Consider the following 23,525-nt stretch of genomic DNA (forward strand, 5'->3'; position numbering starts at 1 on the left):
GGGTCTGTGCACCTCATCCACGTCCCCCCAACATGAGCAACCAGCCTAGCAGGAACCACCGAGCTGCCTCAGGAGGCACCTCATGTTCTCCAGAGCCAGGATGATGAGGGGGGGCTGAGGGCCCTGACCACACCCCTGGGCCCTGACCACACACCCCCAACCAGCCCTGTGGCAACCAGCAAGCCTCAGCAAAAAGGGCCCTGGGTTCCTGAGCTGGGGGGTGGGGCCCAAGGGCTATTGCCACACCCAGTTGACATCTGCACCCAGCCCAACAATGACCAAGCCACTGCTGGAAGCCCACTGGTCTCCCCTATGGGAATGAGGGGGGTGCCACAGGCCTCGATCCTGCCGCTCTTCCGTCCTTCTTCTTCCATCTCATTTCCTTCCCTTTTCCCCTCTCCCCCGCCAACTGCTCTGCAACAACATTCTAGAATGTAAAAAATAATATTAATAAAATTAAGAAAAAAAAACCCAAACATGTTTCAAAGGGAAAAACAGGACCATGGGTAGAGAGTTCAGGTTTATAATAAAATTTTTAGGAAGATTTCAATAATAAAGATATTTTTCCATTTCTAGCAGTATATTATTTGCAAGTGTATATATTTTCTAGGAAAAATAATAAATTAACTGGTCCAAACAGGCAAAAATCAAATCTGAATGTTTTTGAATGCTCTTCCTGTAAGAAGTAGCCACTGTCTCCTCTATCACCACTTGCTTGACCTTGATGTTTCACTTGTATTTGTACTTGTTCCAGCCTCATTTCACCAGTGTTATTTCTAGTAGTACATAACACTGACTCTAAGCTCACGGGAACTAATGGCATCATATGTCCCCTGGTTTCTTTGAAGGCAGTGATGTTTAGCTTTTGCCTTCCTTTTCATGTCACCAGCAGCACTGTCTTCAGCAGAGTACTTCTACGGGAACGTCCTCACCCTTATTCTCACCAAGTGTTATGAAGGGCAAAACAGAACCAGAATAAGATGGTGTTTAAAAGGAACCAAGATAAATAAAAATAAATTTTAGCACAGTAGACTATTATCAATGATAAACAAAAGAACACGAGGCTGGCTGAGCACTCCAACAAAGCAGCCTTGTTCCCAAAGAACAACTTGCCTCCTTTACATGGTGATAGTTTCCACTTTTGATTTTCTAATAACAGTATTATATGAAATGGTAACAGTGCTCCCAAGATAATCACATTACAACAACTTTTTTGTGTAGAAAGAGTCCCTGTACTTAGGTACTGATTATTCTGATACTCTAATGCCCTAGAGCAGGGTCAGCAAACTACAGTGGGCAGCCCACCACCTGTTTTTTAAAAATAAAATTGTGAGCCTTAAAGAGAGTTCTGGTCAAGATGGCAGAATAGATGGTCCCCAGAGTCACTCTCTCCCACAAATCAACCAATTAACAACTATAATAATGTAACATCAGCCAAGCTGGGGCTGCTGGAGCTCAGGGGAAGAGGAGGAGAGACCTACGGAGTTCATGAAGGTGGAAGAAGCCACAATGAGAGAAAGAAAAAACTGCTCTGAGCATTTTGGGCCGCAGCTGCTTTAATGCCAGAGCTGCTGAGCAAATGGAGCAGGAGCCGGCAGAAGCCACAGCTGTGCCCTTCAGATGGAGTTACTTGGAGGTGGCAGGGGAGAAGAGGGCCTTTGTGGCCCCCAGGACAGCAAGACCACTAACAGTGTTCCCGTGGACCCACATAAGAGCAAGGAGCCAGAACAACCAGAAAAAGGGAGCAGCTCAGAGGCTGGTGAGTCATTGCAAGTGACTGGTGTGGAGCCTGCCCCATGGGAAGTGTTTAGAGCACGGGTGGTGGGTGAGACAGGCCCACCAGGAGAGAACACTGGGACACAGCAAGGACAGCCAATCCACCCCACAATCAGAGCAGGACCACTCAGAAGAGACTGATCAGGAATATAGAATTGCATGGGGTGCAGTTTGATGAAAAAACTCAGGCCCAGATCAGAGTTTCTACACAACCCAGGTGCACCTGGTATCTGGAGAGCCGGAAGTACCTATAGGTCAACCATTAAACCCTGAGCTGCACAAAAAGCCTTCCCTAGGGAATCAGCAGCAAAGCAGCAATTTAGCTCAACCACACAGCTCAAGTACTGGTTCCCAGAGGAAGCTCACCTGTTTTAGAAGTAAGCAAAGGACAAAAGATTAGTTCCAGCCCAGGCACACCACCAGCACCTTGAGGCCTGTCAGGGCACATGAGGCATGGAGCTGGAGACCAGACACTCCCCACAACCAGGCACACCACCAGTACCAAGAAGCATGCCAAAAATATCACCTCCATGTGGGTGGCCTACCACAGCCACCATAATAACCAGGGCTGCTGCAAAAGCAGCAACAACCATCATGCGGATGGTCCACCAGCCACTGGAGTGCATTGACACAAGGAGAGTCATCAGCAAAGATAAAGAAGAGGATGTCTCTCTCCACAAAGCCCATTCCAGGGTGTCAGAATATCATCTGCTCTGTGATAATATTGGGGGACCTGATCACACCTCTCAGCACTGGACAGTTCATCTAAGCAACAAATCAACAGAGTAACCATTATTCTTTCAGAAGGAGAGAAGAAATCTAGAGTAATTAGAGGGGGGAGGGGGAAGGGAGAGGGAGATGGAGAGAGATTGGACAAGGGGCATAAAGAATAATTATGATCTGTAACAATATATATGCTAGTAATATTGATTTGATCAACATATCTCAATGTTGAACTCCCAAAATATGTGTAATCAATTTTGATTCAATAAAAGATTTAAAAATATATATAAATAAAAATAAAACTGTATTGTAATAAAACCATCTTAGTCCATTCAGGCTGCTATAACAAAATACCAGAAACTGGGTGGCTTACAAATAACAGAAATTTATTTCTTACAGTTCAGAAGGCTGGGAAATCCAAGATCAAGGCAGATTCAGTGTCTGGTGAGGGCCTGCTATCTGGCTCATAGATGGTGCCTTCTTCCTGTGTCCTCACATGGTAGAAGGGCAAGGCTCTCTCTGGGGCTTCTTTTATAAGAGCACCAATCCTATACATTAGGGTGCAACCCTCATGACCTAATCACCTCCCAAAGGCTCCACCTCCTAATGCCATCATCTTGGGAGTTAAGATTTCAACATGAGTTTTGTGGGACACAAATATTCAGACCATAGCAACAGCCATGCCTACTTATGTGTTGTCTAAGGCTGCTTTCACACTGCTGCTGCAGACTTGAGTAGTTGCAACACAGAACTTGTGCTCTGTAAAGGATAGAATATCTAAAACCTGGTCCTTTAAGAAAGTTTGCCAACCCAGCCCTAGATAAGCACTTTCTCACTGAACTCCTGTAATGATGGATATGTTCTGTATCTGTGCTCTCTGCTATGTTAATCACTAGTCACATATGACTACTGAGCACTTGAAATGTGGCTAGTGAATCAGAGGAACTAAATTTTAAGTTTTATTTCATTTTAATTCATTCACATTTAAATGTTAAACAGTGACATGTGGCTAGGGGCAACAGTATTAGAGAGTATTAGATAGCCTCGGTGGTACCAGCATTAACTGAAAGAATTGTCAGCTCTGTGACTCAGAAACTTGCTCACTCATCCGAAGACCTTTGCTGAAGTCCTAGTATGTGCCTGCACCATGGTAGGCTCTGTGTATGTGCGTGTGTGCATAGCAGACACATGCACACATGTAGTAAAATATACATAACATAAAATTTACCATTTTAACCATTTTAAGTTCAGTGGCATTACATTCATTCACACTGTTGTGCAGCCATCAGTATGTGGTGATATCTTGAGATTCATGCTTGGTGCCCTCATGGAGGGCACCTGGCCTTGTGCACCAAGTCATGATCCCGTGTGGCCAGTGCAATGATGAAGACACCCCCACAGTCTCAGCGGTTGAGCTTGGGCCACTCTGGAGAAGGAAGGAGCACTGTTCAGCATTTTGGCAGCAGAAAGTTATGTCATAGAAAGCACTGGTAGCCTTAGTCTAAAAGTGAGATGTGAAGGGAACAGGGCAAGCTACCTAAAGAATTTTAACAGGTCCCAGCATTTGGAAACTTTTCTAGAAATATCCTACTCAGGATTCTGAGAGCAGCATTTATTTAATCCTTAGATTTTCTAGTTTACCATGTGGTGAGAAAAAAGTATGTATCTCCACAGGTAGACAATTTACTTCCCACTTATATTTAGGGTCTAGCTAAAAATACATATGAATAGATATGTTAATATACTTGTATTTCCAATCTTTGGAGCATTCACAATGAGTAATACACCCACAATTATGGTAATGAGCTGACTAATTACATGTGCCACACAGATATGTCCATTTGAGATCCTGTTGCTATCACAGAGTTGTGTTTTATGAATTAGTTTAACTCAAGGCTATTTCAAAGATAATCAATGGCTGTTGTTGAAATTGCTCACAATCTGAGACTTTTTTCTAGGCTTCACTTCTCTCTTCTTAATCTTGTTTAGGTTTGCCAAAAATTTCAAAGCATCTTCATGGGGCAACAGAGAATGCAAACATTTCTGGACTATGAGGCCGGGGTGACTAAAGCAGAGAATTTGGGTTTGATCAGACTTTGTGTGGTCCTGAAAGAGAGAGCGAACTGGATTTCCTTTATTAAGTTAAGGAGGCCTGTGGTGACTGTCACCGGCCAATGATGCTACCAGCAGTGTCACAAAGTGCCCTCTAACCAGGGCAAGCAACCTGGCAGCACCAAGTGTGTCTGGTCCTGTTATTCCCTCTCCCTGACCTCATCAAAGTGTCCTTTAGGACCAATGGGAGATGCCTGCCAGTACTCAGGGGAGGCAACTCAAGAACCTGGCCTTGTGCACCAAAATTTCCCAGCTCTTTCCTGCCTTGGCTCTGTGTTGAAGTTAGCCATGCCCATCTGCCCTCTCTGGTAGCTCCCCAGAACCTGTACCTTGTTCTGTTCAGCCCAAACTCCCCTCTCATTGTTAATGATCTCAGACACAAACAAAGAATAATACCAAAGGTCTAATTGACCTGTGTAAATCTAACTTTTTAGTCAAAAGTTATTTTTTTGGTATATACAAGTGTGTTAGGTGTAGCCCTTGGTGCTGCAGATACACAATTCACAAACAATACACAAAAAAGCAGATTAAATAAGATGATTTTAGGTAATGCTAAGTAGAAACATTCTCATTATTTGAGGTAGTTATGTTCTAGAAAGTCACCACGAACACTGATTTAGAGAGTGCTGAATCGTTACCCCTAAGGGAAATATAAAGTTAGGTTCCTGCCAGCCTCTGGCCACAACATTGATCAATACATAACCCTATTTTATGTGTGTTTCTGTTTAAAGACACCTTATTTAATATGTATTATTGATTCATTAACATTGTACCCATGGCCAGCAGCACTATAATTCATGCCTGAACAAAGCTTATCTAACACATGCATTTTCTCCAGAAAACACATCACAGCTTTCTTGTGTTTAGAAACACTAGACAGCACTTTAGCACTGTGCTTAGGGACTATTTCAACAGTGAAATTACCAACAAAAAAACACAAAAGTGTGAAAAATGTGGCACTAAATAGACGATGGAAAGGACACTGTTTATAGTATGAGAGCAGAAACAAGAAGGCAGAATGTAGTCTTCTTCAGCCTTAGCTGGGAATGTGCCCATTGGGGGACTCAGATATTTTCACTGCTCTGTGTGTGTCTATGTATGACCATGGAAGCTCTACCACTATTGATTTTTGGGTCACAAATATATTTTAGTGAGTAGACAAATTGCAAATATGGAATCTATGAATAAGGATTTATTATATTATGAAGGAAAGAAATATATGATTATCTTAGTTCATTCAGGCTGCTGCAATAAAATACCATAAACTGGATAGCTTATAAACAACAGAAATTTATTGGTCACAGTTCTGGAGGCTGTGAAATCCAAGATCAGGGTGCCAGCATGGTGGGGTTCTGGTGAGGGTCCTCTTCTGGGCTGCAGACTGCTGACTTCTTGCTGTGTCCTCACATGGTGGGAGGGACAAAGGAGCTCCCTCGGGCCTTTCTTCCAAGGGCACTATTTATGAGGGTTCCATCATCATGATCTTATCTCAAAGGTCCCAGTCCCACTCCTAATACCATCCCCTTGGGGATTAGATTTCAACATATGAATTTTGGGGGAGTGGGGGGTGGGGGGCTGGCCAGTAAGAGGATCCAAATGCTTGACCTTGGTGTTATTAGTACCACACTCTAACCAAGTGAACTCAACATATGAATTTTAGAAGGACACAAACATTCAGACCACAGCAGTGAAAGAGATGGAATGAGAGGAAGGTGAATGTGTTAGTCCGTTTGTGTTGCTTATAACAAAATACACAGAACTGGGTGATTTATAAAGAAAATGAAACTTATTGCTTACAGTTTCTAAGGATGGGAAATCCAAAGTCCATCTAGTGGTGGCAACAGTGACCCAGGGGTCTCACATTGCAAGATGGTGGAAGCAGAGAGAGCAGAGAGGAAGGTGCCGGGGTCTTTTTAAACAACCAGCTCTCGCAGGAACTAGTAGAGTGAGAACTCACTCAGGGCCCCCACCCTCAGGGAGAGCATTAACCCATTCATGAGGGATATGCCCGCATGACTCAAACAGCTTCTTCCAACACTGTTACATTGGGGATCAGATTTCTGCATGAGTTTGGGGGGGACAACACATCCAAACTCTATCAGAGAGAAATCAAAGATTACTCCTAGGTCTGGAACTTGAGCAACAGAATGGTTGGTGTACGGGAAGCTGGACTCTGTTTTAGATTGTTACATTTGACAACCAAGTAAAATATCATGGAGATAGTTGGACATGACAGGCTGGATCTTAAAGCTGAGTTATCAATTTGAGAGTTATCAGCATATAAATGGTATTTACAGCCACAGAACTAACTTTTGAAATATAGTTTGTTAATGTGGAAGATGAAGTTTTAAGTGTGGAGTCACAAGGAGTCTGTGGGAAAACTTCTCTTGCCCCATAAATAAAGTGCAATGCCCAACACAGACAGGTTTAGGGTTCCTCCGGCTCATGGATCATGTGGTGTTATCCTGGGGAGCTGCTGCATCTCATAGACCAGGTACCACAGGAACTGCTGCTGCTGTGGCCCTCCACAGATTTGTGAACCTGTGCAGACCCTTTCCAAGACCTCATACGCCCTAGCAAACCTTCTAGCCTGGAGGCCAGATCCCATTTCAGATGGTCCTTGAATCTCTTTGCTTGCAACTTTTATTGCCAACCATTCTGTTATGTTGTACTCTACATGAACATGTTTGTCACTAGATCAAGCCAAAATGTGATCCTTGGCAAAAGAGGTTCTTGACCAAAATAAAAGAACAGAGAAGAATAGATATATCAATGCAACTCCAAGCAATGTTTGAAGGTAAGAAAAGAAACATGTTCTTTGTAGATAAGATTCTTGCTAAATTCACACTCAAAAAATGGAATCTTTTTTCCCTTTTTAAAAAGGTTGGCATGGATTCAATATGAAGACTTTGTTCAGAACTTTCTAACCTCATTGCCAAACTTTAAAAATCCTGTTAGCTTTCAGTAGAGAATAAAAATTGTCAAAAGAGCTGGGTTTTAGTTCGCTTTACCACCAAGTCTCTGTGTGATACCAGTCTCGTCATGTAACCTCCTTGAGCCTTAGTTTCCTCTTCTGTGGAACAAAAATATTAAACTTGGTGATTCTTTTTATTATCATGGTAAAAACACATAGCATGATTGATCATCTTAACCATCTTAAGTGTACAACTCAGTAAGTACATTAAGTACATTCACAGTGTTGTGCAACAGATCTCCAGAACTTTTCATCATGCAAAACTGAAATCCTATACCCATTAAACAACAAATCCTTATTTCCCCCTCTCCCAGCTCCTGGCAACCACCATTCTACTTTCTGTTTCTAAAAATTTCACTGCTGTAAATACCTCAAATACATGGAATCATAAAGTATTTTTTTTTATGACTGGCTTATTTCATTAGCATAATGTCCTCAAGGGTCATCCATATTGTAGCCTGTGTCAAAGTTCATTCCTTTTTAAAGCTGAATAGTACTTTCTTGTAAGTACTCACCACACTCTTAATCTCCTCATCTCTCGAGGGATGTTTGGTTGCTGCCACCTCATGGCTATTGTGAACAGTGCTGCTACAAACATGAGTGTGCAATACCTCTTGAGATCCTGCTTTCCATTGTTTCAGATATATACCCAGAAGTAGAATTGCTGGATCATATGGTAATTCTATTTTTAATTTTTTGATGAGCTTCCATGCTGTTTTTCATAGCAGTTACACCCTTTTACATTTCCACCAGCAGTGCACGAGGGTTTGCCACATCCTCGCCAACACTTGTTATTCTCTGTTTTTTTCTGTTTGTTTTTGTGTTTTTTTAATAGTAGTTATCCTAATGGGTGTTAGGTGATATCTCATTGCGGTTTTGATTTTCATTTTTCTGATGATTAGTGATGCTGAACATTTTTTCTTATGCTTGTTGGCCATTTGTATATTATCTTTAGAGAAATGTCTCTTCAAGTCTTTTGCCTACTTTGTTTATTTTTATTTATTTTTGTAATTGACTGCCCATTTTTTAATTGGGTTATTTGATTTTTTTGTCATTTAGTTTTAGGAGTTCTTTATATATTCTGGCTATTAACCACTTATCAGATATATGATTTGCAAATATCTTCTCCTATTCCATAAATTGCTTTTTCATTCTATTGATTGTGTCCTTTGATGCACAAAAGTATTTAAGTTTGATGTGGTCCCATTTGTCTATTTTTGCTTTTGTTGCTTCAGCTTTTGGTGTCACATCTAAGATATCATTCCAAATCCAGTATTATGAAGATTTTCCACTATGTTTTCTTCTAAGAGTTTTATAGTTTCAGGTCTTACATTTAGGTCTTAAATCCATTTTGAGTTAATTTTTGTACATGGTGTAATATAAGGATAAAATTGCATTATTTTGCATGTGGATATTTAGTTTTCCCAGCACCATATGTTGAAGACACATCCTTCCCCATTTCATGGTCTTGACATTCTCAACCATATATGTGAGGGTTTATTTCTGGGCTCTTGATCCTATTCCATTGATCTTTATGTCTGTCTTTATGCCACTACCACACTGTTTTGACTACTATGGTTTGTAATATTTTTTGAAATTAGGAAGTATGAGTCATCTAACTTTATTCTTTTTCAAAATTGTTTTGGTTATTTGGGGTCCCTTGAGATTCCATATGAATTTTAGGATAAAGTTTTCTATATCTGCAAAAGATGCCTCTGGGATTTTCATAGGGATTGAAGTAAATGATCCTTGAGGTTCTTTGTGATATTTAAATGATATAGTAATGTGTGTATCACTGAAATAGAAGTTTAATTCTGGGACCATTATTCAATTCTTTACCTTCAGAAGAGGAGAAGGGTCATTTATTAAGTTCCTATTGCATGCCAGGCATTATTGCAGCGATCTGGGGAGAGACACCATTAGTATTCTTGTTAGGTTGACTTGCTTCTCTCTGCATGGAAAAGCCAAGATTCGGGTAGGGATACAAGCCCAGGTCTGTATCCTTATAAATCCATGTCCTTATAAAGCTCTTCTGATGCAACCCACTGGACAGAGTTTGCACCCAAAGCTGATGGATGTTTATCTCTTCACTGGTGCCACAACACTTGTGAGAGTGCCACCTGCTATTATCTTTAGGGGCTTGTCACAGAATTTTAAATGAGCTGCTATGTATATTTGAATACCTAAAGTGTTGAATTTGGAGAAGCATGATGTTGGAGTTTAATTTTATTTTTTAATTGAATAAAGTCCCACCTAGGGTTTTTTCTTATTCATATGTATGTGACCAAATTCTTGCTGAGAAGAAGGGAGTAACACTTCTCCTAACCATTCCCTATCCTCTCTGTTCTGCCTGAGATTTCTGACCTGGAGCAAGAAATGCAAGTGCTTCAAAATCACTCTGCAAAGACAGTCACTCTGGCTCAACATCACCCATCTTGCGTGACTTCCCAGGGTTTGCACCAGTGCAACTATGAACAAATTTGGGAGAATATTTAAAGCAATATCAAACTCTATCAGGTACAACAGGAAAAAGTAACCAATACACCTTTCTGTTTAACTTGCCACCTGTGTATGGCCCTTAGAAATTTACTTTGGTAGTGTTTCTGAGACCCTCCTGACCAAGAGCTCTATCACCTAGCCAGGTTTCTTTTCATTATAAGAAAGATTAAGTGCTAATTAAAAAGAGGGATATCAAGAGGTATAACATAAGATGTTGCTCCTGCCAGGACAGACACTTACACTTAAATACCAATGCAAGGCTTCATGTCCTAGTACTAAGCACCCAGTGAGTTGGTAGTCATTAAATATTGTGTTTATTGGGTTGGCTCTACTGGGGAGGAAACTTCTTGAAGGAGAGGAAACTGAGATGGGTTTGGAGAAAGAGCAGGGCTTGGGGAAGAGGTGAAGAGGAAAGTAGGAAGCACACTCTAGGAGGGATGGCATGAACAGAGATGCAGAGCAGGTACTGTATGTGGTGGGTTTGAGGCCAGTTTGGCTGAGTGGAAGATTCATGTGGAGATATAATAAAGGGAAGCGCTTTTTATTCTTTTCTTTTTCAGTCGTGGGTGGGCAGGTTGTGAATGCCCATAAATTCTGGGCAAAAGAATTTGTGCTTTATCCTGTAGGGGAAGTGATATTTACAAAGGTGTATTTTTTTAGGATGATTAATGTGGCAGCAGGGTGTGAGTTGGATTGAAAGGGATCGGAGGCAGGGAAGCCAGTTAGGTTGCTGCTGCATAAGGATAGGAATGAAGTTTGGCAGTGAAAGAAAGTTTCTACACAAAGCTAGTGGGTATTTGTCTTTACAATGATACATTTTTGAAACTATAATCTGCTATTATTTGTTTGTTGCTCTCAGAGAAGGGTTTTCTTTCATTTGCTTATTTAAGATGAGAAGACACAAACGTGTTTATAGTCTGAGAGGAAAGAGCAGTGAGAACAGAGTTGGAAGAAGTGAAAGGGGAAATTTGAGAAACAGATGACCCTGGGCAAAGAGGAGGGATGGGATGAAGAAATCAGGTGGAGGAATAACTTCAAGAAAGGGCGAATGACATCACTTCCCTTGAGGTGAATGAGAGACTTAGAAGTTTCAGGTCCAAAAAGGTAAAATGCAGGTGCTCTTGACTGGTCCTGGCTGGCTCAGAGAGAGAAGAGGCAGAGTTTGTCTGCATTAGTGAGGTGGAAGGCGAGAGAGGCATGCAAAGGGGTCCCTGACTGTGGGGAAAGGCACCGCTGTCAGTGAGAGAAGAACATGCAGGTGACTGTGGAGCCAGGAGGCCCCAGTGAAAGCAAGAGAGTATGAATTTGTAGTGAACCCATTTGCATAAATTCTATTATTTTCACTCCCAAAGATAATTGTACAGAGACTGAAATTGTATAAAGTCAAAGTCCTGGGGAAGTTGAGTAGAACGCTGGAGAGAGAAGACTGGCATGTTCGTCATCCCAGGCCGGGCATGGCGGAAAGTGCTTTTATCTCTGTTACTCCTCCCTGCACTTGCAGAGGGGATGGAAGATCAGGTACTGTAGGAGGTAGACTGCGCTTCGCCAAAGTCTGTTTTGAATGTAGTTGCCCAAATGTTAAAAAGAAAAAAGAAAAAAAGTAAGAAAGGAAGGAAGAAAAGAAACCGCTTCCTTCAGCTATTTACTGACTTATAAATGTCATTCTGGAATTGTCCAAAGAGAAAAAAATATGAGCACTGTATTTTCAAGTTGACTTATGGTAAATAGACCATAAGGAAACTAAGAATGCCTGTAGATTTTCAGATTCCAGAGGTGAGGCATGAGGGAAGACATATAACACATACACAAATCACCCTACATATTAGTGTCATGAAAGTTTTCCAGTTTCTTATTCATTCATTCAGTGATTATTACATGGGTGCTGCGCTTGTGCCAGGAATTGTACTGGGTTCAGGGAATGAAACAGATCCACTCCCTGCCCCCAGGGAGCAACATACAATCAGAGTGAACAAAGAAGTAAATCTATACTCTAATTGTGAGTGCCAGGAAGAAAACCACAGGGGGCAGAGACCCATGTTGGGAGAGGGCATACTTCAATAGAGGTCAGCCAAGATCTGGGGTGGGGAGTGGGATTTGAGTTGAATTTAATGAACAAGAGGGAGCCAGCCATGCAAACAGCCTGGAGAAGGGCTTTCTAAGCAGGGAACAGAAAATAGCACTAGGTTTAAGAGAGGAAATTCTGAAATAACAGCTGGTATTTTCCACTACCCTTCATATTTTCCTGTGGGTGTTACTTTGTGACCGCCTCAAGTATTTCTGCTTTGGTCAAGAATCACTTTCTACTGTATCCGGGCCCCAATGGGAGCATATTGCCGTTCTGAATGTTGAATTTTAGTCAGATCAGATTAGGATTAAGTAAAAATGTGAGAGCTGGAAGGAGTTACAGGAATGTGCATATGAATTTTGAAGCTTTGTTACTCTTTTGCAAACATGTAGCAGTCAAGTATGAATTGTAGCATCTGTATGCTGGTCAGAATCCTGATTCTGAAGATGGCAAGTGGCAACCAATTACCTGTGACAAATAACTTTCTTAAGGGCCTTCTGCATGAAGGAAAGCAAACCTCATAGGACCGTCCATTTTGGCTCTGAAAGAAGGTAATTATTAATTGCAGCACAACTTCAGAACAGCTTCTGATCAATTCTCAGTGAATGCTGTTCTCCAGTAACCTTTCTTCGGGGAATCTTTTTAAAATAAGCATTTTATTTTGGGATAGTTTGATATTTACAGAAAAGCTGCAAAGATAGTACAAAGAGTTCCTGTATACCCCTCATCCAATTTCTCCTATTATTAATGTCTTACATTACTATGGTACATTTGTCATGCCAAAGGAACCAACATTGGTACATTACTGTTAACTAAACTAGACTTCATTTGGATTTCACCAACTTTTCCATTAATGGTCTCTTTTTGCACCAGGAGCCTATTCAGGGCACCACGTTGCATTTATTCACCATATCTCCCCAGTCTCCTCTGGTCTGTGATACTTTCTCAGTCTTTCTTTGTTTGTCATGACTTTCACAGTCTTCAGGAGTACTGGCCAGGCAACCTATAGAATGTTCTAGGGACATTCAAACTAAAATTAGGATTTGAGTTTGTTTGATGTTTTTCCTGTGGTTACTCTGGGGTTTTGGTTTGAGGGAGGAAGTATCACAGAGACTAAATGTACTTCTCCTCACATCATATCAAGAGAACATACTTTCAATATGACTTAACACTGGTGATGTTAATCTTGCCCGCTTGGTTAAGCTAGTGGTGTTTGCCAGGTTTCTCCATTGTAAAGTTACTGTTTTTCTCTTTAAGGAGTTTTTAAAAATTAATTTTAAACTACAGAAGTAATAAATAGGTGGCTTCTCTTTGTAAAAAATTTTGCAACATTACTGAAAGTTAAATTCGCCTTTGGCTCCACCCCCCAATGCTGGTCCCATTCTACCTCCTTAGAGGTAAACATTGTTATTGCTTTGAGCTTTTTCAATATATTTACGTGCATACATATGTTCCCATAAAAATATGTATTGGAGAATTTTGTGTTTTAGTTTTCTATATGTACCATATGTCGTACCATGTGGATATCTTTCTGCAACTTGCTTCTTTCACCCAACGATATGTCTTGGAGATCTGCTGTTCTTTTTAATGGCTGGATTGTGTTTTATTGTATACTGCAGATTACACAGCCACCTCCTAATGAATAGCTGTTGCCATTTTTTCCCTATAAAAAAACCATGCCTACTGAACTTTCTTGCACATGCCTCCTTGTGCACAAGTGTGTTTCTTTAGAGTAGATATTTAGAAGTGAATTTTCTGGGCCTCAGAATATACACATTCAAAAATTTTCATAGATCCTCCCAAGGTGTTACCATTTCCCCACACCAGCAATTTATGAGAATGTTTGTTTTCCCACATCCATTTTAACATTGTCTAAACAATGTTTAAACATTGATAATGTTTGTAATGTTTCTATCGTAGTGTGAATTGGCCTTTTATTTACCATTAGCGTTGAAGGCTGACCCCTCTTTTCTTTAAACACAATTCTAATTTCAGATTTACTTAAAGATCTGGGTTTGGGGAGTAAACAAAAAATATCAAATTTTCTTATTGTTTATTGATGATAATGTATAACTAGAAAGAGATAATTCCGGTCAAAATGGACTGCATTTTTGTTGTTGTTTTTGGATGTTCCTTTGAAAAAAAAAAATAATTTAGTTATAGTCCTGGTCAGAAGAAGGAAAGAACGAGCTAGACCTGTGTGGACCCTTCTTGAACTTGTCATCTGTTAGATCAAGTTACTGTGTCCAACGCCATTCCTCAAGAAAGCACCCGTTTATTAAAATAGCTATGTACAGACATCACTTACTACTATTGACCGTTGTATTTTTAAAGATTGGTTTAAATTGGTCACTGTCCTCTAACTTTATGAAGTGGTGAAGTAACAGGAAACACTACATCCAAGCTGCAGAGTCAAGACTTTTTCTTTGCTTCTTCTCCCTGGCTACAGCGAGGAGAGAAGGAGACAGCCACTGTGTTTCCCTGTCCATGTTACTTCTCCCTCCATTTCCAGAGATATTGCAGTATAGTGAGTACAAAGTGTGCTCTCACAAAAGTGGTCTATATACACTAGCTCACTGTGCAAGAAGTTCAGGGAAACACAAAACACCTTTTTCCTCGTTTTCCTCTTCAAATTCAATAGAACAATTACTTTTAAAAACAAACATTTTCTGATGACAATAGTGACATATATTTATCATAGAAAATTTGAGAACTATAGGAAAGTAAAAGGAAAAAAAAATCCCCCATTATTTTACCACCCAAAATAATAACAGTATTGTTAATATTTGGTGTATATCCTTCAAAGTCCTCTTTTCTGTGGATAAATACACATAAACTGTAGGGACATTTTGCGGGTAGGGAATACGTGATAGACTTACTTTTCCTTTAATTATTCCTCCCATCCTACCTCCTACTCCACCACCCCACCAATTTTTCAGAAGAAAGTGAGATTTGCAATCAGTGGTAATCTCAGAACTGTCAAAATACATCAACTTGGCTATGAGGGCAAAGTCCTAGCCACAGGAAGAGTAAAGGTCAAAGGATTGACCTACCCAGGAAGAAAGAATGAACACAGATGATGTGACATTGTGGACTGCCAGCAGCCCTGCTGCTGACCTGCACTGTCTGCAGTTCCCGCAGGGGAATACACTCCTGGACTCTTGGTATTTCCTGAGCAGTTTCCTCCTGTGGGCTGTAGTTGGTTCCCTTTTCCTGGAGGATGCTGCGCTGTCTCCTTTCCTCATCCCAGCCTGTCTGGGCCCCCTTCCTTTCTTCCTGGCAATCTGTGGTTTGTTCAATCATCCCTTCAAAAGTCTTTCACTGTAACTTGATGTCACTTTCTGTTCCATCCTATGTAATTCTGGGTAATTTTAGGGTCACAATCCTATCAGAAAAAGGATGTAGCTCAGAGCCTTTCTTCCAGGATGACAGGGGGTGATGCTGAATTGCAACCCAAGAGCACTATAGGCCTGGAAGTCGAAAGGCTCGTACACCCAAAACTCATAGGAACTGTCAAAATTCAGCTTCCCTCATAGAATGTATGCTTTCCCACAGACTTTTTAAAAAAAATAACAGATTTTCTTCACTTTGGGATGATGATCTTGTGTTTCTGTTTTAAGGAACAGGAGTGTGCACCATTCGAGGGTCTTTTCCTGTCCCAGGGTTGTGGGACACTTACACAGAAACACATTGATGTATACACTGATGCATAACAGACAGGAGCTAGCATTACCCACTGGCAGACTAGGCAAGCACTTTATGATTCCCGATTGGACAACTTTCTCTCTCACCTACTCGTCCTAATACCTCTGTAACAATTTTCCTTCCGATTGCCTGTCATAAAGCCTGGTGGCTCACCTTTAGAGTCTTGGGGACTGTGTTAGTTAAAATTAGGTTTGGCTGTTGGTCATGGTAAAACAAAATGACAGAGAATTTTAAAAAGATGGCAATTTCTCTCGCTCCCCCTCATGTTAACATCTGTGTGTAGGAAATACAGAGCTGGTGGCAGCTTGGCTTTATGGAGTCCTTCGGAAGCTCAGCTCCACCCTTCCTGGAGTTGCAACAAATGTGGCCTCCATACCCATGATTGACACCTGGTCTGAGATGAGTTCCATCTACCACATTTGTGTTCTACACAGCAGGACAAAGGATGAGGGTGGGGAAGCTGCCTCTGCAGGGGAATTTTCAGAAGCTGCAGTGTGGCACTTTCACTCCCATTCCATTAGTCACATAGCTACACCTAGCTGCAAGAGAGGCTTGGAACTATCATCTTTTTCTGGATGGAACAGTGCTAAGATAAAAACTCAGTGACTGTAGGAAAAGAGGAAAATGGCTATTGGAGAACAACCAGAATTTTCTGCCATAAGGACTTGTTGGAATTCCAAGAAACATCTATTAGACTATATAAGTAACCCAGAGGCTTCCAACCTCAGCCATTGCCACTCAGTGCTCTTGTGAGAATTGGCACCACTAGGAAAGAGCACACCTAATGAGAATGGGGTGCTTGCCCAGGGACAGAGACAGCAGCTAAAAAGAGGCTGCCCAGAGGGCCAGGGGCAGGGCCACAGAAAACGTCACCTTCTTCACAGTTTTCCCTGGAGCTCTGGGTGCATGACCGAATCCTTCTCAGCATCAGTAAAGATGACTGTGGAAGTAAGCGTAGACCATGAATTCCATGAGAGATCCTACAGGGCTGACTGACTACTGCAATTCGTGATGACAGAAAACTAGCATCTTGAGCACCTATTAGGTGCCAGGCACTAAGCTAGAGGCTTTATATACAGCCTATCATTTAATTCTCACAGCAACTTACTGTCATTTTCCATTGTCACGCCATTTTACAAACGTGGAAGCAGGCTTGAGACTTGAAATGACTAAATCATCTAATACGTAGAAAGAGGGTATTAATTCATTTATCTGTCTCAGTGAAGAACAAGATTAGATTAGCAAGGCTCAAGGTTCCAAACATACACACTATTGAAAAATATGTGTATCAACTTTTTGTAAAGTGAATCACGTAAAAGGCAGGGAGGGGGAGTGGCTGTTATTTAAAAACTGTGAACACTTTCATAAAACAAAAGCTTGTTTAGTAAAAACAGTGACTCCCTAATTTATTGTAGAAATTCAGATTTTTATAAGTCAGGTTGAAATGGATCAAGATGCTCTTCTATTTATTCATCTAAATATGCTTTGAATTATGAGGTTTAATTTTGCAATGACTCAGCTGTGATTTTGTTAATAATATTGCAAATGCGTATGTAATTTAACTAATGCTAATTTTTTGATAGAATGGAAATATGAAGCATGATGACCTTTCAATGGAACAAAACAAAAGTGACCTAGCACGAATAAGTCCCAGCCATCATGCTGACGGGTCTCACAAGCAAAAAAAAGAGACAGGGTAAAATTAAATCATTTTGTTGGTGACTCAGGGAAATGGATTAAAACACTGTGGGGAAAACCGAGTGACTGATTAATATGTAGTATACATGTTAACTGAAAGATATCCGAAGTCATGGAGAACATTATGTTAAGTGAAGTAAGTCAGGCACAGAAAGACAAATACCACATGATCTCAGTCACATGTGGAATCTAAAAAAAAAAAAGTTGATATTACAGAGTCAGAGAACAGAGCAGTGTTACCAGAGATGGGGTGGGGGAGGGGGAACCCAGAGAAGAGAAGGGGGGAGGGAAAACAGGGAGCGGATGGTCAACAGCTACGAAATTCCAATTAAATAGGAGAAATAAATTCTTATGTTTGTTGCACAGTCGGGTGACTATGGTTAAGTTTTGTATGTTACACAATAGCTAGAGGAGAGGCTTTTGAATATTTTTGCCACAGAGAAATCATAAATGCATGAAGTGATTGACACATTAACTAACCTGACCCAATTATTATACAACATATATATGTCAAAACATCAGATTGTACCCCATAAGTATGTGCAATTACAATGTGTCAATTCAAATTTTTAAAAAATTAAGAAAAATTATCTGAAGTCAGAATGGAGCAAGATTGTTAAAACAGGTCAGATTACTAAATTAATGTTTCATTCTTGGACTGTGTTTTTAACAAGAGTAATTGTTAAGAGAAATTTCATTTTATATTTATACATATAGAGTAATTATTCTTCCTCTAGTGTGTTTTTAAAGGACAGCTACTGTGAAACTCCCTTAAGTTACATAAAATGACTTCAATTCAGTATATGTGAGTTTTCTGAGCCACTTCAAGGTAAAGGGCATTTATTGTATCTCTCCTGCCTGCTAAAGGTACAACTACGCAATGGCCCTACAACTGCTGGGCTCGGATGACAGGACTGGCACAGTGATAGGAATCCCGTCCTGATGAGAGGGGCCTACTTGTCCTTTCTGTATCTGTACCACCTGTGAATCAGGGAGCTGCACGTATGTGGATGGGCTGGCACACTAGTTTCAGGCATCTGAAATGTCTGGTTGTCTAGAAAGGGGGCTTTCCTGCTATGCCAGCAGCCATGCATTTTTATGCTTTTGCTCTTTGTTATTTTTTTTATATATAATCAGCCCCTTTCTGGGATGGTGTATTCCTTTCTCCACAGTAGGATTGACCTGCAATCTTGAGGCCTCCTCAAGTTTTACTCTGCATGGTGGAGCTAGGCAAAGGGCAGGGTACTGATTCTGTTCTTTCTCTGCTTCAGCGCATCTGCTTGGGAATCCTGAACTATTTCAGATCTGTTGAGCGAAGCCTGACAATCAACACTTCAGGCCTTACCTTGGTTTCAGGGAATCTGGTCCCCACCACCTTGGTTTCAGGGAATCTGGTCCCCACCATTGAAGATAGTTCCTGGGTTAATACAGCAAAGGAGGTTTGGGCACCTTGCAAGGCCTAGGAGCTCACCTCTATGTCCATGGGACGCTTGCTGAGCGCAAGGTGAGGTTTTCTGCTACTATTTTTCTTCCTTGATTAAACTTCTCCCAAGCCACCTTCCTCTTAGCACCTGGAATCAGTCAATATGATGGAGGAACAGGTGGGGGTTTCTGAGGGAAATGGCTTTTTTTTTTAATTGTAGTAAAAGGGGAAATGACTTTTTAACCACAATAAAATGTGGTGTCCACTTGAGAGCAGAACACAGGCAGAGAACACCCTAAAAGCAGCTCTGGAGGCCACAATAGGAAGGAAGACATTTCAGCTTCTGGTTTGTTGATTTCATAGTGAACACAGCCTGAGGGACACTTTTCATTAGCCTGGCCTCAGAACCACATATCCTTACAGAGAAGCTCTTATAAGAAATCCCTGACATTGCCATAGGTACCTTTTTGCCTCTTTCCTGTTTTCCAAACCCCAGTTGAAAAAAAAATAGAGTAAAAAACAGAGGTAGAAAAAATCTGAAAAAGCTAAATAATAAAAAAAATCTTTTATTCCAGCAAAATCCTGTTTGCCCCTTGGTGCAATATTTTGATGTCTCTTAAAGTATTTTTCTATAATGTTGCTAAAATGTCAACTCTGTCTAACAAAAGGCCAATAAGACAAAATTTATATTAAATCCTTTTCTTTGGGAATAAAGTTGAGAATGCCTTCATTTTCTTGGACTATTGTAGATACTCTGGCAATATTTTCATCTCAATCTCTAAAAAGTTTATTCCTGAAGATAGGGTTTAATATGAAGTTCATCTTCTTAAAAGACAGTAGATTGAAAAACATAAAAAATAAAATCTATTTACCTACCAAACAAGTCATGTCCTAAGCTAGTGTGACCTCTGACTTATGCTGTACGTTTGTAAGGGTATGAAATTGTACTGCTGACCACTGCTGATATGCACGCTGTCCAACAGAAATATAATACAAGCCACACACATAATTTAAACTTTCTAGTAGCCCCATTTTAAAAAGTACAAAGAACCGTGAAATTAATTTTAATAATATAATCTGTTTAACCCAATGTATGCAAGATATTACCATTTTCACATGTAATCAATATTAAGAAATCATTGATGATCTATTATACATTTTTTATGCTTAAATCTTCAAAATCTGGTGTGTATTTTATACGGACAGTACATTTCAACTCAGACAAACCTCATTTCAAGTGCTCAGGAGCCACACGTGGCTAGAGGCTACTGTATTGAATAGTTCAACTCTAGATATTGGGAAATATTTTCTTATTTTTTCCCCATCCAGTCGCCTAGAGTCCTACCTCTACCCGGTATCCAGGACACCCTTCTCTTTTTGGTCTCCTTCTCTGACAAGCAGCCCTCAACTCCTATGTCCTTGCTACACACAGACGTGCTCTCAGCTTCCTGGATCCCTCTGCCTTTCTCCCTTGATCCTAGTTGTTAAGCCCAGTAAGTCAAGCCCAGTTCCTCAGTGGAGCTAGAGAGAAAGGTTAAGATACTTTTAAAACAAACACATCTATAAAAGAAATACATCTTCCTCTTGCTAATTAATATTGATCCTACCACAGTTGTGGTAAGTTAGTATGCTAACAATTTTTTTTTTTTTTTTTTTAATTTTCTTACCAAAGAGCCCTCTCACAGTTTGTTTGTTCTGAGCAGGGGATGGGGTTAGAAATAAAGGAGGAGAGGAGAGACAAATACTGTTCTGTCCCACTGATCGGAGGAGGAGCTTCTCGGGGCAATGCAATGTTTCTTTTCTATGCTGTCATAAGTAATAGGAATAACAGCACCCTTAACAGCTACCAGCTGCTGTTATTTAGTGTGAGATACTCAAGGAAGTGGACTTCTGGGAGAGTCTTTAATAGGACCATGCGGTTTAGTTACACTCCGCGGGTGTGGCCTTGTCAGCATTTACACCAGAATATCTAGCCCTGGCTGGTGTGCTTCTTTCCTATGTAGGGGACAGGAGTCACAGATGCTTATCTGTTGGGTTCATCTCACCAGGGCTGAGGCTGCTGGGAGCAAGACCACTGGGCTTACCAGGCATCAGAGAAGCACCTAAGCTGGAGACCCCTTCCCTGGCCCCTTTCCCTGGGCCCAGTGTGCTTGATCCCATGAGGAGAGTCTTGGGCTAGTGTTAAGAAATGTTCACTCAACGACAATACCAGAAAAAGAAAGCACCTACATTCTGTCATGGACACTGCCACTTTATGAGCCTACTCGAAGGCCTGTGGCGTAGCAGAAAGGACTCCTTGATGAGAGGCAGCAGGCTTTTCCTGGCTGTTTGACCTTGAGCATGTCTCCTCAGGCATGGAGGCCTGACATCCCATGGCATGTCCAGGATCTGCCACATACTGGTAGCAGAGGCTGTTGAATGGAAGTAGTGGCAGATGAGGCCACAGAGAAAAGGGGGCCAGGCTGGGAAGGGGTAGGCTCTCCTTAGGATGTGGGACTAATTCCAAGATTATTGGGGAACAGAGAAGAATTTTAAATAGGAGAATGGCTCTGCTCGTTGCTTTGTAAACTTCTCAAGGATCTTTGCCCAAATTTAATCACACTTAATTGCCTGCTTGAAGTCTTTTGTGAATTTCCTGTTTCTCACAAGATAAAGTCCAGGCTGCGTGGTAAAGTTTGCAAGGCTGGACATGATCTGGCCCCTGCCATCCTCTTGGACCTCATTTCCCTCCATTTTCTCTGTACTTCCATCTTTATGGAGCTGGGCCTGCACCTCCCCTGAATGGGCAGAGCTTTTCATGCCTGTAGGCCCCTCTGCCCTCACCTCCTCTTTCCTTTGTAAGTGCCTACTCTCATTCAAGAGTCCATTGAACTGTCACCTCTCTGGAAAGCCTTCCTTGACATCTCTATGAGAGCTGAAGGCTTCTCCCTGTGACTTGTCTACCTCCACCATAGCTCTCAGCACATTCCTGTGCTTGACTGTTGGCTTATCTGTTCCCACAGGCTGTGAGCCCATCAATTGTTCATTCACTCTCTCATTACACAAATATTCTTTTCTTTTTTGGGGGGGGGCTGGCTAATATTGGGATCCAAACCCTTGATTATGGTGTTATAACACCATGCTCTAACCAACTGAGCTGACTGGTCAGCACTCATTACACAAATATTCTGACCAATAAATATAATGGGCCCTGTTCTAGGCACTGGGGATACAGCAGTGAACAAAATTGGCACTTATTCCTGCCATCATGGGACTTATTTCATGGAAAGAGGCAGATATTGAATAAATAATTAACATATATACAATATCAGATGGTGTATTAATCCTTTTCTGTTGCTTGGAACTGGATGATTTGTAAGAAAAAGAAATTGATTGCTTACAGTTTCAGAGGCTGGGAAGTCCAAAGTCTAGGGAACACATTTGGTGAAGGTCTTGGTGGTGTCAACAGTGACCAGGGGTCTCACATGGCAGAAAATAGTGGAGCAGAGAGAGAGAACTTCTCATGTGCTCTTCTTTTAAAGCACTTAGAACCCTGACCACCATCATTAATCTATTCACTATGTCATGGTCCTACAATCTAATCACTTCTTCATGCCCCACCTTTCAATTATCGTAATAGGATTTCCCACCCTCTTAACAGTCACAGTGGGGACTGAATTTTGGGGGACATTCAACCCAAGGAAGATGGTTTGGCACCAAAGCATCCCCAGACTTCCTAGCCCCTTGCAGTTGGTTGGGGTTTTGTGACTAGCCAGTGGGCATGTGTCTTTTCTAGTCCAAAGCATTTAGGAGCTGGTCTGAGGCCTTCTAGCTCTCTTTCCCTACTGCAACCAGTGGAAGGCATGTGTTGAGATGGTCAAGCCACAAGATGGAAACATTCTGGATCCCTCAGTCACTGCTGGAAAACAGCTGCCTAGAAAGCAGCTGTCTTGCAGTGCAGTGGGCTCTGCATGAGTGAGAAATGCATTGTAAGTGTTAGGCCACCAAACTTTGGGGTTGTTTATCACAGAACAACTTAGTCTTTGTGGACCAGTAAAGATGGTGATAGGTGCTGTGGAGAAAAATTAAGTAGGAAAGGGGGAAAGAGAGTGCTGGAGGTTGGTGATGGAATGTTGTAGTTGTAAGTAGGGTGAGAAGAGGCCTTACTGAGAAGGTACTATTTGAGGAAAGACCTGAAGGAAACCATAAAGCAAACTACACAACTGACTGGGAGAAGAGTGCCAGACAGAGGGGAGAGCCAATGCAAAGGCCCTGAGGCAGGACCGTGTCCAGAGTGTTGCAGGAACAGCAAGGAGTTCAGTGTGACTAAGTAGATGAATGGGAAAGCAGCAAGCAATGAGGTAAGAGAGGTGGGGGAAGGTTACATAGGGCCTTGTGGACCATTATGTGGACTTTGGCTTTGACTCTGAGTGAGAAGGGGAGCACTTGGAGAGTTTCGAGCAGAGGAGTGCTATGATTTGACTGCATTTTGACACTCAGGCTGCTGTACTGGCAATAGACAGAAGGTGCTGTTGGGCTGAAGCAGGGAGACTAGCTAAGAGGCTATTGCA

At 41.3% G+C, this 23,525-nt stretch overlaps 1 pseudogene; it reads left to right on the forward strand.

The window, feature by feature from the left end:
- LOC134379124 (uncharacterized) overlaps positions 1–23,525 on the forward strand; it is a 153,272-nt pseudogene that overhangs the window by 13,617 nt on the left and 116,130 nt on the right.

This window comes from Cynocephalus volans, chromosome 5 (assembly GCF_027409185.1).
Source record: "Cynocephalus volans isolate mCynVol1 chromosome 5, mCynVol1.pri, whole genome shotgun sequence".
NCBI lineage: Eukaryota > Metazoa > Chordata > Mammalia > Dermoptera > Cynocephalidae > Cynocephalus > Cynocephalus volans.